Source organism: Cyanistes caeruleus, chromosome 1 (genome assembly GCF_971803275.1).
Source record: "Cyanistes caeruleus chromosome 1, bCyaCae1.hap1.1, whole genome shotgun sequence".
Classification (NCBI taxonomy): Eukaryota; Metazoa; Chordata; class Aves; order Passeriformes; family Paridae; genus Cyanistes; species Cyanistes caeruleus.
Genome location: NC_141701.1, coordinates 69,783,339 through 69,801,455, shown reverse-complemented (window position 1 = coordinate 69,801,455; position 18,117 = coordinate 69,783,339). Strand labels below are relative to the sequence as shown.

Below are 18,117 nucleotides of genomic sequence, written 5' to 3'. Positions count from 1 at the left end.
GAATAGGAAAAATCTAAACATGGAAGATGGAGGACTTCTTAGGCATTTGTCTTGGTACTGTTTATTTTCTGATGTTGCTGTAGACAACATGAGGAAGGAGCATGCCAGAGAAAGAGAAGATCAAATACAAATTTGTCAGTCAGGAAGTTCTATTGTGCTCCAGGGGCCAAAATAGAGACAAGAGTTATTCTAATTCAGACAGCCTCGTAGATTCCTCAGAATGTTGTCCTGAGGTCTGTGGTGTTATCTGAATAATCTATATTTCTTCTCTGTTACCTCTAATGCTTGCTTTTCTCCAGTACAGGCTTCTCCAGATTTTAAGGTTCATACATGTGTCAAAACATTTGTAAGAAGTAGCTTTTTCACAGCCACTCAAGGGCTTTTGGTGAAGGACTACAAAGTGCACCAATAGTGAAAGACCCTTTCAAGAGTAGACTGAAGACACTGGAAATACTGAAAGGTAGGGAGAATAAACCATAGAGCTAAATGACACAAAATCCATAGAAACAACTAACATCCTTTAACAAAGGGATTAGATCCTCAGCAACAATAATGGGAACTAAGCATCCAAATCCCTGACATTGCTGTGCAAATCTCAGTCACAGATGATACATGAGCCCTTAGGGAATGTGAGATGACAGCTAAGCAAGACACTAGGGTATACCATTTCCCCCAATAAGACTGTATAAAGTTGTTTATCCTGAAGTGAACCAGAAAGATACCAGTTCTTGAAACGTCTGACTTACACAGAAACTTCTACAATTCTAGTTTTCTGTATTTTCTTCATGCACAAATCACCAGACACAGATTTTTAAAAGTGATGCTTTCATCTAATTACTTTTTCTGTATGTATTAAATTTATACCTAGCATGTACATGTGCAAAATTAAAGCACATGTTGAGGTGGAGGAAAGTTGCAACCTGCTTTTGCCTTTTGCTCTCCATTTTGAGCTACACATTTACACAAGCCAGTGAATATTTTAGATGAAAACATAGCCATTTTTGCAAATTTGGCTTATTATAGCCTGTCAAATTATTATGTACCATGTAAAAATATTTGTGGATTTGTAACTGGTTAAAAAGGCTATGTTGTTCTATGCTTGAGAAAAATTCCAGTTAAATCTTTCAGAGCCCCAGTTGTGTAGTGCAAAGAGTAATGTGACATTAGGTACAAATGTAGGAACTGTCTTTGTGCAATGCAGTGCAGTCTCACTGCTATATCTTGAACTGAAACTTAAATTTCATTCAAACTAGCTGCTTACAGATTATGTTTTAAGCCAACACTGGGCGGAGAACATTGGCTGCAAAGACAGATGCCATTGCTTAAGTAAGTTCAGTTTGGTTGCTTTATGTATAAAAACATTTTACACATGGCATAATTAATGCACGAGAATCTACGAATATGAGAGATATATTTAAAATGGGTGGGTTCTTGGTTGGATAACTCAGCATAGTTTCCTCTGACTTTATGGACTGATTAAGAGCCTCTGGCTCTAATGAGGAGAAATTGTGTCTTGGAAATCCTCTAGAGAAATCCAAATTGTAAAAAAAATGTAAGGATATTTTACATTTCTTCATACTGATGGATCAAGCTGAGGATATTAATTAAGAAAAAAATCCCAAAACTAAAGAATGAGGAGGAAAAGTATTTTTAAAGTTGCTTTCTACTTACTTTCACTTTCTCTAAACATTTCAATAAAGAATATAAATCTCTAGGACTAAGACCAAGTGCAAGAGAAATGCTTGTATCCAAACTAAAAAGAAATCCCTCGTTTCATTTATGGCATGTGCCACAATGAGATCCCAGAATGACCTGTGTCTCTGAGCCTGGAGCACACTGTAGAAAATGCTGATGATTTAAGACAAAGGGATGGGTTCTCATTCGGCAGTCTGACAACTGGTTTATTGAACACAGCCTCAAATAAGTTCAGGGATGAGAGCAAAGGATTGGGCAAAGGGCACACAGTTAAATGAAGGGCAAAAGGTTGGATCTGAGGTTTGAGGTCCAATAGGGACAAAGGAAAGTGGTTCGGGGGTGTGGCTAAAGACTGAGAGAACCAAGGGGATAACGGGGGTGGAGTAATGCAGCAAAACAGAGCCAATGGGGGTTAAGGGAAGGAAGAACATTCTGAGGAGGAGGGACGGGTACATAAATTGCAGATGGGGCTTAACAAGGGTGACGTGAATCCCCGCAAACCATCAGAACACCAGAATCCGAAAGACACTAACATGTCACTGCAAAAGGCCATGGAAACAAGGTTTTCCCCACCCTAACCTAGAGGGGCATTTCCCCTCTCCTATGCTGCCCCTTCCAGGGCTGAGGCACCCTGGCAACAGGCCCCCAAGCCTCCACAATTTCACCTAAAATAAACAAACTAAAACAACAATAATCATGTTTTCAAGCATTTCTTTCTGAATAAGTTCATATGATTATAAAAAAAATATTTTTTTCCCCTAAAATTAAAAGATAGTATTCCCTGAAATCTCGAGGAGGGAAAATTTTCATGTAGAAGAACAAAGAAAAGTAGTGATTAAAACATAAGTGTGACACACTCAATTTAAGGTCTAGTCCAATTCTGTTGGATGCAATAGCATTGCTCTTGATAGTAAAGACAGAAGGGGATTCTTGCCATCGTGTCCACCCTGTAACTAGCACCCACTTCATTTAATCTGAACCCTTCTAGATTCAAGAGATACATGGTATGACGATCTGGTTATTGCTATTTTATAATTTTACAACTCTTCCACCCTACCCTAAAGAGAATTAGCCCACATGTCTTTCCCTGGCCTGAATATCCTTTCACTTGATGCTTTAGCATAAGATAGAAAGTATATGTTAGAAAATTTATGAAAAAGAGTTTTATTAAATAATCTATTTTCCCTCAAATGAACAAGAAACCAGTGAACAAATACTTCGGTTCATGGGGCAACTTTTGCTTTCCATCTGTTATATGCCTTGCTGAATCATAGGTGGTGTTAAACTGTATGCAGGGTTCATAGAGCAGTCAAATTTCAAATCACTAGAAATTATTTTTGCAACTGTTCCTTTGAGAACAGATCCAAAAATTGACAGCTGTACGAACAGGAGCAGAGTTGGCTTCCGGTGTGTAGTAAAAACACTGAAAAACAATGTTGCTGTGAGAGAAATGGTTTCCTGGGCAGAATTTAGCTGCTTTCCCTCCTACAGTCATCTAAAGCCTTCTGAAAGTATGGTCTTCTAAAGCAGAGGATTTACACCATGCACAAATCACTACATTTGCATCTTGTTTCACAGGATTTCTCTTTAGAACCAGCAGGCTTTGGAAGTCAAATGATTTGAAGTCATTTTGTGTAAAGTAGTTGTTAGTATAGTGACCATGCTTTTAATATGATCACTTGGATGGGATGATGTCTTAAACCATTCTATTTATTTCTAAATATCTCTAAATAGTATCTATATATTTTTGTATGCATAGCTACTAAACCTTTTCAAATATATTTATGCATAATGCTGAGTGGATTGATCATAAAGATCTTGATATGGGAAAATAGGTACAATAGAGTAATTATCATAACTCTAGCTGAAGTTCATATTTTTTTAGACTAGATTCTTTTTCCTCTTGCTCGTTTCAGAAATACATATTTTAAAAAATTGCTTTCCTTTGGTTTGTTTGTTATTTTATTCCTAATGCTTCTCATCTGCCATGTAGTAAAGGTCATAGAAATATTAATGTACTTTCAAAGCAAGAGGACCAAAAAGCTTTGCTTTCAACATAGCTTAGAGTATGGAGATGCAAATTGCAAAAAATCAGTGGCCTGTATCTTCTCACAGAATTATTTAGTAATGAATATACCAAGTGAAAGAGAAATGTCTGTTGGGTAAACAATATACATAAACAACTTCATAGTAGGAAAATTATATAAGAAGCAGTGGTGATCCTAGCCTGAAATCTTGAAAATGACTGGAGAAAATAAGGTACTTAAAAAGAAGTCAGAAACCAAAAGCATTTAATAACTGGAAACTTTTGTTTGTTTTACTGTGGATGGAAACTTCTCTTATTTGATAAAGTGCAATTAAAACCAAAAATACATCATGAACAAGTAGTGAATTTGTGCTGCTTTCAGAAAGTGAGAGAATATGTACAATTTACTTGATGAAGTCTAGCAAAACAGAGGAGAAAAAAATGCTTAATTGGGGTATTCCCCTTCATTGGCGGCAAAAATCTCCTTGTTTTGTGCCTCAGCATCTCTTAGCCCTTGCTGTCTTTTCTGCCACAACAGCAATGTGGGATTCAAGAGGACTGACTTTCACCTTAGAACAGGACTCTATGTTTTCCCCAGTGTACAGGAGTACAAAGCAGCCCAGCAAAGTATGTATCAAGCCATCCCAACAGAGATTGCTCCCAAAACACTGACCTGAGTGCTGAGGCAGGATACCTGCTTATCACCTTCTGCATGTCCATTTGCACTTAGAATATGTAATTTCTCTCTTTGCAGTTAGGATTGAGGACAGCCCTTCTCGTGCAAATACCCATGTGTGACATTTAATGGTGATAAATCAAGACTGTGCCTCATATCTTCTCTGAAAAACACCAGCTCTGAGAGCAGACAGAAACTAGTCTGTAAAGGCTGAGAAGGGAAGGAAGTGCCCAAATCATCCCTAATTTACAAAATGTGACTTTCACTGGGGGCTTCTCAGAGAAATAGGAAGCAAGTCTAAGTGTAATTGCTTATGTAACCAGGCAAAACCATTGCAGCTGCTCTGTGCTCATTACTTGGTCTAGAAATGAGCATATCGAGTAAGTTTATTACATATAGGCCCTAAAAGTCAAAGGCCTTTAGATGTCTGCATTTCACTGACTGGTAGTTTTGTTTGCCTGCAAGGGCAGCTTTGGAGCATCACTAATTCAGCAGCTGGTCACACTGGAGTGGCATAAGAGGTGCCTTTTCTGCTTATACTGCAAGCCTCTAGCAGTATCTGTTCTATATATAGACAATTTGCAGTCATTAAAAAGACAATAATCAGGTTTCATCTTTAGATAAAAGGCATTGTATGGCTCCTTGTCATCATGTATGAAACAAATCTGTATATGCAAATTATATGTACACTCATTATCTTAGGATTTTGCCATGAACTCCAGCATTCTCAGATTTGGAATAAATTATGAATGTCTCTCAGCTCATTGCTTGGTCTCAGTTTTAGAACGTACAGCATACATGTTTCTGAATCCTGTGTTGTAAGCCTTCTCACTGATATTTATGACCTCTAAAAACCCCATAGAACACTCACGCTACATCACCTAATCTAGTTAACTGTTTTGTTGCTAGTATGAAATCTAACATTCAAATATTGCAGTTATTCAATAAAGTAAGAGTGCATTTGTTAAATCCATGAATTTCCTTCAACAAGAACCCTTGAGTATTCAGTGAGTCCACTTGTTTTAAGTTTAAAAAAATAGATAGATAATTAGATGGTTAAAAAAGTTAGATTTTCTCAAAAAATGAACCATTTCTTACAGGACCTTTGTATTTTTGAAGAAAGAATGTCCAGAGCATTCTGCATGAAGTAAAGATAAAGCTCTCAGCTGAAAAAACTTGTTACAGCTTTCTGTCATGTTCAGTTCACTAGTGACAGCCAATCAACTCAGGATAAAAAAGCCTACCCAAGATCAGAAAGAAGTCCTGTCCAGTTAACCAGGTACAGACATAATTTCCAATTACTTACATCATGCTCTCACTTGTCTTAACTTTCATCTGCTTACATACACACTTCTTTAGTATTGGATAAGAGAGCTCTGCTTTGTAAAAAAGTAAGAAAATCATGGAGAAAAAAGGATTGACAAAACCTAGGTTCTCCTACTATTTTTTTAAATTAAAATTAAAATGCTAGCTAGTTTCTTTTCCTGCAGGCATCAAGTTGCTTTTGCTATTTCTCTGTCTAATTCTAGCCCTAAACTGAACTGCTATTACTGTGAAATCTCATGGAACTTCTTAGGTTCATTTACATTTTTTTTTCTGACAGCCTTGTATGGAAAAATTAAATAATTTGGGTAAGCAGTCACCCCAATCAAAATGTTTTCCAGTTAATTAACAGATCAGATATCAGTGAAAAAGCGCATATAATTGTATTAGCCACTATCAGTTTGAAAGAGTAACTATGCTAGTAGTACATTTCTCAAAAAATGACACAGCCAGCAGTCTGTAGATCAAATTAATTTACATTTAAAATAATTAAAGAATAAAGAAGAAATTATTGAAATTATTGAAGATTTTTGTAGAAGGCAAGCCACAACACAAAAGCAAGTGATTAAAATGAAAAGTTTTCATTACAGTATCCAATGACTTCAGTGCTATGTAAATCAGGCTGCAGCTTTCCAATGGCTAAAAGTTCAGGGCATAGAAGGTAATATATGCCTAAACGGAAATCAGATTGAATTTAATTATTCAATTAAAAAACTGAGGTTAATTCTCCTCCCCACAATACACCTCAAGCTGTAAACTGCCAGTACATCCTGAGGCTGCCCGTTTGGCCTGAAAGTTGCCTAAACACTGAGGCTATGACCATACTGGTGAATTAAAATACATCAAGAGCCATTTGATGGCACTTGGGTCAAGGAATAGCCAATATCCATACTGTTGGCAAGACTCCAAAACAAGGGTGCCACAGACAAAAAGAATTGATAGCTTCTGCATATTTTGAAATTTATGTCTGAGACATTTTTTGGGATATGAAGAAGAATGCTGTTCATCATGGAGCAAAAATATACCGAACACCAGAGTAAAAATCTAATAGTATAGCTAGTTCTGCTGTACAGCCAGGAGCAGTCTCCAGTGGTATTTAGTTAGCTCATATAGCAAAAGGGCAGAAATTTTCGTCAGAGCTTGCATAGTTACCAGATAACGTACATACATAAGTCAGATGAAGTTCCAGAAATGACCAGCAATAAAAAACTGCTTCCCCAATCCCTGTCCCCTGAGAATTAGGATATGTCCTTGGGAAGAAGAAATATGGATAGAACTAACAACTGTGAAGGGAATAACATGGCCATAAGCCTCAGAAAAGAATCATGGCATCTTAAAAAAATTTAGTTTGGAGGGGAGCTCAGGAGGTCATCTGTATAAGCTCCGAATTCACAATGAGACCAATGATGAAGACAAAGCATTTTGCTCAGGGCCTTGCCCAGCTGGATTATGAAAATTCTCCAAGAACAGAGACTCCAAAACCTCTCTTGGCAACACATTCCAATGTTTCCCAATTCTCCTTTTGAGCTTATTTTTCTTGTAGTGCCTTCGTTCCCATTTTTGACCATTGCCTCTGTGACTTAGCATTCATTGAACCTCACAGAAACACCTGGTGTTGTCTATTCTGTAACCTACTACACCCTTCCATCTTACTCCTTTCCTTCAGGATAAAGTAACCCAATTCCCAAGTCCTTAGATGATGTGATCCAGCCCCAGAGCCATCTCTGTGGCCCTCCTCTGGACACCTCTGCTTGTCACCCCCCCTATCTCCAGGCATCTTATGGTTTATCCAGTCTACTTGAATACTTTAAGCCAGGAGACTAATAAACTTCCATACCACATAAAGGAGATGTGAGAAGGAGGGAGGAAGGAAAGGAAAGCAGTGTCCTAGATTCTTTTGATTAGAAATATATCTTTCTTTTGTAGATTTTTTTTTTTTTGGTGTTAAAGGCTATACTCCTAATATAAATAATAGGGTTTTATACAGATACAGTAAATCTGCTAATGCATGTATGTGGTTGTGTGTATGTTTATGTACAGATATGTATGTGTGTATCTCCCACTGTCTGGTTTAAAGTGCCTACGCACCAAGTACTTCATACAGCCCAGCTTCAGGTTTTCACCCTCACCTGCCATTCCTGCCTCTCTTTAGGCACCCTCCACACATTCCTTTTGCTTAAATTAGGGATGTGGCTTTCCATATGAGAGTAGGTTACCTCAAAATTTGAGCTTCAGATACCTTCAAGGTACTTGGGCTCTTTTTCTGTCTCGGCCCCAAGTGACTGCTCATTATAAGAGAATTTACTTACATACTGATTTTTGCACTGCTCTAAGAGCAATATGGTACTTTACAACCCTAAACCTTTCTTAGAGGCAGCTCTCTAGCATGAATGAGTTTTTTTGGCACAGACAGGTTTCAGTTGACTTGCAACAACTAACCTGACTCCATATAACACTTGCTGGCAGAGTGCTATGAATTTCCTTTATATCAGCTACTCCTCACTCTAATTTACCTTTCAAGTGAGCTAATGAAATGCATTGCTACAGTCCATCTGCCTTTAAAAATAAAAAACCAACCCACTACCCCAATTCTGCAGTACAGAATAGCAGAGAAAAATTAACTAATATGACAAAGACATGTTCCCATCATATTTGTGAAACTCTCCTAGGAAGGAAATCCTGTCAATTTTCAAAAGTTCCTCATCTATCCAGACATTTCATTTAGACCTGTGTTTTTGTGTATAATAAATTGCTTCTAGTTGGCTTAAAATCATTTTTAGCTCTTATCTCTGTGATCAGTTACCCTGCTGTTCTTTAATGGCCTTCACCTAATTATGCAACTAGTCATTAAAAGCTTAGTATCCAGTACAATGGTAGCTTATGTAAAGTGATCTATGAGAGCTTTATATAGGCTTACCAGCCGCAGCCTTAATTTTACTCATTCGTCTTAATTTTTTGTAATCATTTTTTGTAAAAAGGGTATAATGTCAGGCATGCTTCCCTGCGACTGACAGATCCAATCTAGCAGATAATTACCATAAGGAAATTGATGTTTTAGTGTGCAGGGGAGAATTTAATTTACTCAGACATCCTACAGTACAATGCATTCCAAAAGATATGAGGATTTAAGTTTTTAAGAAATTAAATTTCACTATTTAACATGATTACTTATGTTGAACATCATTAACTAGCTTTTTTTTTAACTGTTTGATATAATTACAAGAGCAGTTATGTGGTCTAAAATCCAAAGTCGTCTTTAAATAAGGGTTAAGGATCCATGAAGTACAGAAAAGAAGGTTGCATTCTTTCTCACTCACTCTCCAACACCAGCCTTCCAGCAGCAGCATTAAAAAAATCTATAGAGATTAACTGACCCAATGTATGAACTATAGAGCTTTTTCCAATCATGTTTTAATAGATACTTTATTATGAGCCCATTCCACTTCAACTCCAGTGGTCAGGAAACTCTTTAGTCCTATTCAAAAATATGAATTGCTTATAATGTTTCAAAATGATAGAACCATGAAAGAGTTGTGGATATCCCAATTAAACAAGGTGATTAATTTATGTTTACTTTGGGGCATTTGATTAATTGTAACTAGTGTGATTTACAATTAGATTAATTTAATTAGTCTTTATAAAACTGTTTACTCTTCATGAGAAAGCATTATTTCTAACGTACAGCATGTGTACCTTGCAAGGAGAACACACAATGCACAACCAGGAAAGCCCAAAAGGTTGAGTCTTTTGAAAAATAATTTTTTTTAAATCTCGAAAAGCCTTCTCTTATGAAGTACAGAAGCTTTGCTTGTTCACTAAACTTCAGTATTAGTAATACTTGAACCAGAGAATTAGAGTAATGGAATTTTATAAGCCTTCTCTTTTTTTTTATTTGTTTGCTTGAAGTTTTGCTAAATATTTTAAGACAACTTTTCATTTTGTTATGAGGTTGTACAGTCAGAGAACAAAAAATACAAAACTTTCAAGTGTTGCTGATGGACATATATTGAGGGTGCTTCAGATAATGCACACACACAGCTGCTTTGTGAGGCAAAGAAGCCTTTATTCCAGGGGTTCTTAACCCCTTTTTATAAGGTGTTTTGGTCCAGGTTAAGACAGCACCCCCTTTGGTCCCATTGGTGGGACCAGAGAAAACACACCAAGAACATCTGTTCAGTATTGTTTTGAGAAATATTATCTATTTACAATAACACAATCCTGGAGAGAAAACTGTTCCCAGGAACTTTTCCCCTGGGAACAGATGAGCCCCTGACAGGCTGAAACTCTCTTAGGATCAGAAATCCTGTCCACAGTCAAGAGTGTGTAACAAATACTTGTAAGATGCCAGATCTGTCAATAGAATTTCAATAGCATATGCACAACTGTTGTACAAACAGAGCTAATGCTAATTTAAAATATTCTCTTATGACACTCTTTTCATTCTGGATTGAAGTGCCGTCTCCAAAGACAGGAAACTCCTATCACATGATGTTCTAGGAATTATGCTGGTCAGAACCTTGACTGACACCCTACTAAGGGCACAGTCAAGGCAAGGAATCTTTTCGTCCTCCTGAATCTGGAGAAAACTCACAGGCTCCTAACCACCCTCGGTCTGATGGCATGGTACAGAGAACTTCTGTTCAGATAGAACTTTATCTTATTTTTTATTATTTAAATAAAAGACACTAAATCCAAAGAAAGAATTATTTTAGTATGGATAGAATAAGACCAACTGTTGGTGCTTCAGATAATCTACTTGAAACTAACTTCTGTCTGTCTTTTCTTGAAAGAGCTTTGTCAAAGGCATGCTTTTCATATTTGCAGAAGAGAAGCTAAGAAACTGCAAATAGAAGGAGGGAATTATGTGACTCAGTATGATTTCTAAAATTAAATGTAAAACTGTGCCATTTTTAGTTACAACCAGAGATACACTATGTAAAATGGAAAGAGCATAATGTCAGTAATGACATCAGTCCTAACTTCAATTTAGTTGTTTTTAAGAAGAACTGTGCTCATAAGAATGCCCCAGAATGCAGAGAAGAGCCAGTCAACACTGTAAGCACAATAGATATGATGGCTCTGAAGGGACTATATGTCACTGAAGTCAGCATCTCTCTTGGTCATGGCTTACCTGGGAGTGGCAGCAAGGAAGCAAAAGGGAGCAGCAGTGGTTATAGCAGACATTGCCTGCTTGCATGCTATCTTGAGAAATTTCTTTCCTAAGTGATTAGATGAACTTACACTGTAAAATGTTTTCTCACTTTTTAACAATGATCAAGTTTCTGCTAGCTAAATCCTTCTACAGAATTTCTTAGGCAATTAAAACAGAAAAACAATAGTTTAAAGGGAATTATTTAATTTTCTGAAGCATGCCAAATATTCACCACCTTGTATAAAAATTTCTTCCTCTGAGAAAAGAAAGAAAAGATCTTGCCTGGTAAATATTTGCCTGAGCTTTGCTTGTCTGTGACTAAAGTGGAGCCTTGGCATCTGAGGAGATGAGCAGCTGGGGAAGCTACATTTATCATCTGTGCCAACACAAGAAGGCCTTCCTCCCATAGGTATTTGTATTCTTTAAGAAACTGCAGTCCTAAAATTTTCAAAACAAGTAGAGGAAAAATGATAAAATTCAATGGGCCCTCAGTCAGTGATCCTGACAGTACTTTCTGAACCATTGCCTACCTTAAGCAGTCTAGACAGGAACTTGTCTGGTGACAAACATTGCAGCTGTGTCTTTGCCAGGCAGTGCATCTCCTCCCATCACAAAATTCAGTATGATTCTCAGTGGGTACCTTTCAAACTTACATATACAGTAAGTGTATAGAGAACAGCACACACTTGTACATAATCATGCACATTTTTATTGTACAGATGTATAAACATGTATATAAAAAGATACATAATGCCAGAAGTATATACTTTCTACACTACTTATATACAAATGCATTTCACCTGTTTACTAAAGCATGCATCTGCATGGTGCTGTCAAGTCCAACATGGCAGTGTTTGAGCATAGGTAATATTCTGCTCTTTTACAATACTCCTTTTATAATGATTTTTTTACACTATCCCCAGAACTATGAAAAAGCAATGAAATTTTTTAAATTCTATTTTGGGGTGAGGTTTGTTTGGATTGTTTTTTTACGCAGAGAAGTGTGTTTTCCTTTTCTCTTATTCTCAGAAGACTGTTTTACCTCATAATTCCAAAAAATTGTAGTTTCATGCAGAGGTCAGGCATGGAAATTTTTACCCTGAAGGATAAAATTTGCACAAGCAGTTTAGGTGGGTGATGGAGAAAAGTGGGTTAGAGTGGAAATTATTGCACAACATTGACAAGAGATACACAGGGGGATATTGCTTCTGTCATAGACTAGTTTATTAATAAGAGTACAGAGCAGGTCATGCCATATCCTTCTGGCATCTAGCTAAAACCCTGACTTCCAGTGAAACATCATCAAAGACCATTTTTAAAACTGGTACACGCTCTTGTCTTTCTTTTTTTTCTTCCTTTTTATTTGTTTTTGTTTTGCTTAAACAATGAGCAGTTTGATGTCACTGTTTTTAGTCAGAGAAGGAAAGGTGACATTCCCTATACCTGTGCCGAGCTGGGACCAGACCACCAGGGGAGATCTGAGCCTCACCTCTCTGCTGAATGTCTTTGAAGACCTGAGGTGTTTAGAAGACATCAGGATATAGTTCACAAAATAATTCCACAAAATAAAAACATGTGGTCCAGGATACTCTCTGGCTAGAGCTGCGTGTGACTGAGCCTGTTACTGCACACCGCAGGCAGCTATGGACATGTCTGAACGGAGTACTGTTTTGCATGGAAAATGGATTTTAAATGCAGATTTGGAAACTACAAGAGAGTTACCTCTCACTCAGGAGAAAAGGGCAGACAGCATCTCATCTTGCTTCTTTATATGGAGACAACAAATATGCTGACTCTAGGATAAGCTCCTGGAATTGGCAGGCCCCCCTCCGGCCATGCCATAGCCATCCCTCCCCACAGGGCCATGAGTCTTGGGAGGTGTTGGGACAAGCACACAAGCCTGACAGTGACATTTCACCACCTCTGGGGCAGTACCTGACTGGGCACTGCGGCCCTGCCTGGGCTCTCCCACTGTCCTAGGGGGCAGCCATTTTGCAGTTGTGACCAACCCTGTGCTGATTATTCTTTTCCCTCTTCAGGGAACTCCTGTAAAATTATGTCAGGCCACTGATGGGTCTTTATTGGCTTCACCCATCCCAGCACCCACAAGCCCGGGTTCTAGTGTAGGCACCCAGGCAGCCCCAGCTGTCATCAGGCCCTTGGTGACCTTGCCCTCTGGGGTAGCAGGTGAGCCCTGGTCTGTGCTGAGGTGCAGTGCCTCTGGAAAGCAGCGGGCCACAGGTTCCATCCCAAGCACCACAGCTCTCCCAGCTACTCAAAGGTATGTGCTTTATATTGTTTTGGTTTGGTGTTCTTTTAAAATATGGGCTTGTGGAAAGCTTGCTTGAAAGTTTCTATTAAGTTAGTCTTAAAAAAAAATTGCCCTGTAACGGTTTCTTCGTTAAGGCTTTCTTCAAGTTAAATTCATTGCAATTTGGGTTTTATTGTCATTAAGTAAATTAGTTTGATTTCATAATTATGTTTTATTATAGCTGAGGATGTCTAATACAGACATCAGTGGTTTATAGATTCAGTGGGTTGAGGTTTTTGCTTTGTCTGTGAACTATGTTTGTTCCCTGGAGCCTCCCACAGCAGTCTTGACCAGGAAGTGTCAGGCAGCACCGCCATTTTCCAGAGGGGCAGCAGTTGCTGGGCCTCAGTCTGTGAATAATTACACATGCGCTTAACTTCATCATGCTAGAAGTTTCTGTTGATTTTCCCAGTAAATATGTGCATAAGCAGACCTACCAAATGGCTAGATAATCTCTTTTCCAGGTATTTTGACTTTTCTGAAGAGGAAGAGGTCACGGAGAAAGGTGGCCTCAATGAGGTTGCAGGGTGGCCTGAGGGAAGGGAGCTTTCCTGAGTGCTGAGGAAGCTCAAGACTGGAACTTTTGCTGCTTTGCTTCATGACATTATCACCACAGCCGGGCTGACAAGGCTTTCCCTGCCATACCATTGTTCCAAAAAAACCTGTCAAAGTGGAATATTCATCAGTGTCCATATTTGATATAGCCTTCATATATGAATCAAAACTACTTGTCTGTAAGTTCCTTACTCAAGGAAGAAACAATAAGAGATGATCAAGGTTTGGAGAAGTGCAGGAAATGAGCATGCTGGCAGTGAGAGAAAGAGTTCAACCAAAACAGTGAACCTTGACAACTTTGAGAAATAGGGAGATGTGGCTGGAAAATACATTGACTGGACGAAGAAGTGGAGATGATGGTAAAATGACTGGTGACAGCAGGGGAAGGTAAAGGGAAGCAATGCAGATGTGAATGTGAGTTAAAGGGCAGACCACAAATATCACTTTGTCAAAGAAAAGAAGCAAGTGTCTGGGTGTGTAAACAGCTAGGAAAGGATAGGTGTATAGGCATATTACGTAAAAGTTTCTTACGACTGAGGGCGCAGGCAAAATTCCCATGGCTTTATAAACAGATGGTCTTGGGTTTGCAGAAAACCAAGGAAATATATGGAGAAATTTTGCTACTACTGAATTCATTGATAACCAGTGATTGCAGAGTCAAGCAAATACTGATCACCTGAAACCCCCCCCCACATTATCTAGCAACAGCTCTATTGCAAATTTTAAGAGTGTGTTGTTTGTCCCCCCATACCTCAAACTAAAACAGAAAAGGATTAACAACCCCAACCTCACTAAACTGTCTGAAATGTTATGAAGCTAGACACAGGAACTGGTTTGAAGTTTTGGTTTTTGTTTCTGCTTTAGACATTAGCTTCAACAGGCAGAGGAAAAAGATATTACACATATAAGGAGAAAACTAAAAGAGAATGTATCTGCCCCAGTAATGATCATACTGTTTGGTGTGAACATTTGGTGTAACTCGTGTTTTTACTGCACTCTGAACTCTGACAGCTGGAATGAGCAGTAGGTTGAGTACTACCTCAGTATTTTTAAGTATTCTTTTATTCTTTTTCATGAAAATCTATAAGGAACTAAGTCTTTTCTTTCAGGTGTACTGTAGTTAGGAATAATAATTGTTCAGATAAACTGTGTGACTAAAGTATAACTTTCTTGGATATAAAGTAGACTTACAATGCTGTGGCCTAAAGGCTGGCCTCTTCTTCCAAAGACATGACTTTAAAATGACAACAAAAAAAGCCTCCTCAAGAAATATCTGTCTTAATTTAGCATTCTTACATGCCATTAAATATTCTGATTTATTTGTGATAGAACTTTATTTAATTGTGATGTGGCCAACCAGCAGAAAGGCTGTTCCTGACTTCTGTGGGCTTGGAACAGACCATTTTGCTGGCAGATAAGTCATGTACTTGAACTATGTCTGCACTGAAAACAGAGTCAAAGGTATAATATCACACTATGATACCAATTGATAAAGAAGACTGCTGAGACAGTTTCTCACAGAAGTCACAGAATTCAGGCAGTGAAATCCCTGGAGCATTCAGTCTGCTGCAAGCTGTGCAAGTGAAAAAGAATCAAACTAGTGAATTGGTTGCTAGATCCTAGAAAGTAGATAGATAACTGCATAGGATATTTATTCCATTGAAAATTTAGTTATTTTTAAAGTAAATCCATCCTTGTAACCAAATGAAGGAAAATATTTTAAAAATTACTGAAATACTCTTTGCTTTCTATTTCTGCTACTGCTTCCCTTTTATATGGCAATTCACTTACACTTAAACTCACTTTCTTCTATTTACAGCAGCAATTTGATATACCAGTGATTATCTGCCTCAATTCCAAAGAAAATTTTCCACAAGTGAAGAAATAAAAATGAATTATCATAGTCTCAGTTTGAAGATGTCTGAAAACACATGAAAATATTTCTGTTATGAAATCAAGTGGACAGTTTAGAGCTTGCTAAGAGAAGATCTAGTAGATGTATATTTAGACATTTAATATTTAGTAGCCACTGAGATTTCTCTCCAGCTTGGAGGCAGAGGCTCCAAGTTTGGGAGACATCTTTTGACCCACAAATATTTCTCAAATCCATTGAAAATAGAGCATGGAATTAAGATAGCTTTAGATACAAAATTACCTATGTCTGATCAGCAGGGGACTTTCTCCAGAGAAGCAGATTTGAATTGAATATCTGGAGATATTCAACAACTGTCTGGATGCAATCCTGTATAATGTGCTGTAGGATGACCCTGCTTGAGAAGGAAGGTTGGATAGGATGACTCACTCACTGGTTCTTCTCCCTTACCCATTCTAAGATCTCACAGACGAAAAAAAACTTACATTCTGAACAGCCCTGTAAGCATTTAGTTACAGGTGAGGTTGCACTCCTTCTGACAAAGTGCTTGTCTTAAATCCCTGATCCACATCTCTGTAGTGTGTTCTTGGGGCAGGGGCAGAGGTTTCTCCTTGCGGGAAAAATGCCTCCTGCTCTCCTAGCTGGGCTGCAGCTGAACTCTCCTCCTTGGAAGTTTTTGTGCGGTGATTCTTGTAGGATACTGTGTTATGCACAGACTTTTCTGCATGCATGGTGTCAGGATTTGAGTGCCCCAGTTAGAGCAGTGAGCTCTGCTAGGTAACAAGGGGAATGTGTCAGTGCCTTTGCTCTGCAAAAGTAGCTTTCTGCCTGTATATCCTAATTCTCCATTTAGGGACAGAAGTACCTTCTGGTATCAGGTACTTTTTGGAGAGCTCATGATTCCTGCTGCATGCTTTCAAGCAGGAACTAGACTATGGATGTAGGATAAATACCCAGTTTGGTACACAATGAGGAATAGCACGCAGTTTTAAGTATCAGTCATTTGTGTCTAGTAATAAGCATTTCTAGTTTCAAGATGACTAGCATAAAGACATCTGTGTTTCATTTCATGGCAAAGAGATTCCAAGAAATATAAATGGACAAGAAATACATATACATATATAGTGATAACTCATTGTGTTCATTTGCCTGTGAAAAAATTGCATATTTTTGCCAAGCACAAATGTCCAGGGCTGCCCAGCTTCACAGCTGATCTAAACTGGCAGGGCTTCAGCTAAAGCTGTTTTGATAAGTGTTAACATGGGATGCAGGAAGGGATCACATGGAATCAAGTTTGCATCCCTGCATACCAGAGTGCCAAAGAAAGCCTGCATCTCAGCAGTTCCCATCACATCAGAGGAGTCCTAGGTTAAATTGAAGCCAGTATAGTAGCTCTGCCGTGTTGTCTGCCTGGTGAAAGAGGGGCCATGACCAGAGATGTCCTTTATAAAGAAGATTCTCCCCACCAGAAGAATCAGTTGAGCCCAGAGCAAGCTGTATGGACTCGGCACAGCAGCTGGGGCATGCTGTGTGTGATCACAGCTCCAGCTCTGCCTTGATTCAGTCAAGCTCAAGTACGTAGTGCCACTGTAACCAAGTCAGAAAAACATCAATTGCTGTGGGCTGTACAGATCTGCCTGGAGCCCCAGGGGTAGCCAGAGCAAGCTTGCACTGGAGTCTCTGCTGTTATTGTAGCACTGCTAGTCTGAAGCTGTCTTGGCTAAGTCAGTCCATGCTAGAGGGCTCCATCTCCATATGCAAATGCAACATGACCTGTGAGTAACTACAGGGGCTCCATCCTACAAGGAACTCTGACTTAATGTCAGCTGTTGCTCCCAGCCATACTCTCACATCATCTGATAAATACCACTGCAAAATCCCAGGTGTGCTGGAAACATTGCTGTATCAGAAAGAAGTGTTTTGTTTTTTTATTATTTTCTTTATTATCTCAAGTCCTGTGTGGAAGAAATCTAAAATTTATGTTTCATCTCTGAGATTTGGTTTTCTTTTTTGTCAGTGTGTTTTGTTTTGCCAAATTATAGGAATAGAGGCTCTTGACAATTAACTCATCCTTCCTGGCTTTAAACACAAGTTTCTTCAAACTGCCTGTCTTTTTAAGAACAGCTGCACATAAGTTCAGAGCTCATACTGAACAGTGCAGTGTTTTCTCTCTGTTGAAGAAGAGAGGAATAATGAAGAAAGGCACAACTAAAAGGCACACTGGAACTTCTATCGAAGCTCTGTCTAAATTTTAATAGCAAAAATCATTACAAATTCTGCTACTTATTCAGAGTCTCACCACTTGCTTTTTTCAATCAGGCTGATATATTTCTAGAAAAATCTTTCCCACCATATTTTTCACATATACTTCCTATTCCAAACTGGAAAGAATGTGGCGCAGATTTCTTCTTGATAAGTGTGTGCACAGGCAAGTTCCTCAGCCTCCCTTTTCAGGGAAATCTCTGCCTTTGTTTAAAATCACATGTTCTTTGAGCAGATAGTAATT

At 38.4% G+C, this 18,117-nt stretch overlaps 1 protein-coding gene across 30 annotated transcripts in view; it reads left to right on the top strand.

The window, feature by feature from the left end:
- The first annotated feature begins 12,471 nt into the window (after positions 1-12,471).
- Positions 12,472-18,117, top strand: part of IKZF1 (IKAROS family zinc finger 1) — a 104,498-nt gene continuing 98,852 nt past the window's right edge. For 7 of the 30 annotated variants that reach the window (XM_086897768.1, XM_086897322.1, XM_086897549.1 and 4 more), the window contains exon 1: positions 12,771-13,153. The gene's annotated coding sequence lies outside the window, so the exon portion shown is untranslated. Of the gene's footprint in view, positions 13,154-18,117 lie in introns of all 30 variants that reach the window. The other 23 variants (XM_086896763.1, XM_086895698.1, XM_086895191.1 and 20 more) reach the window with 16 other exon arrangements.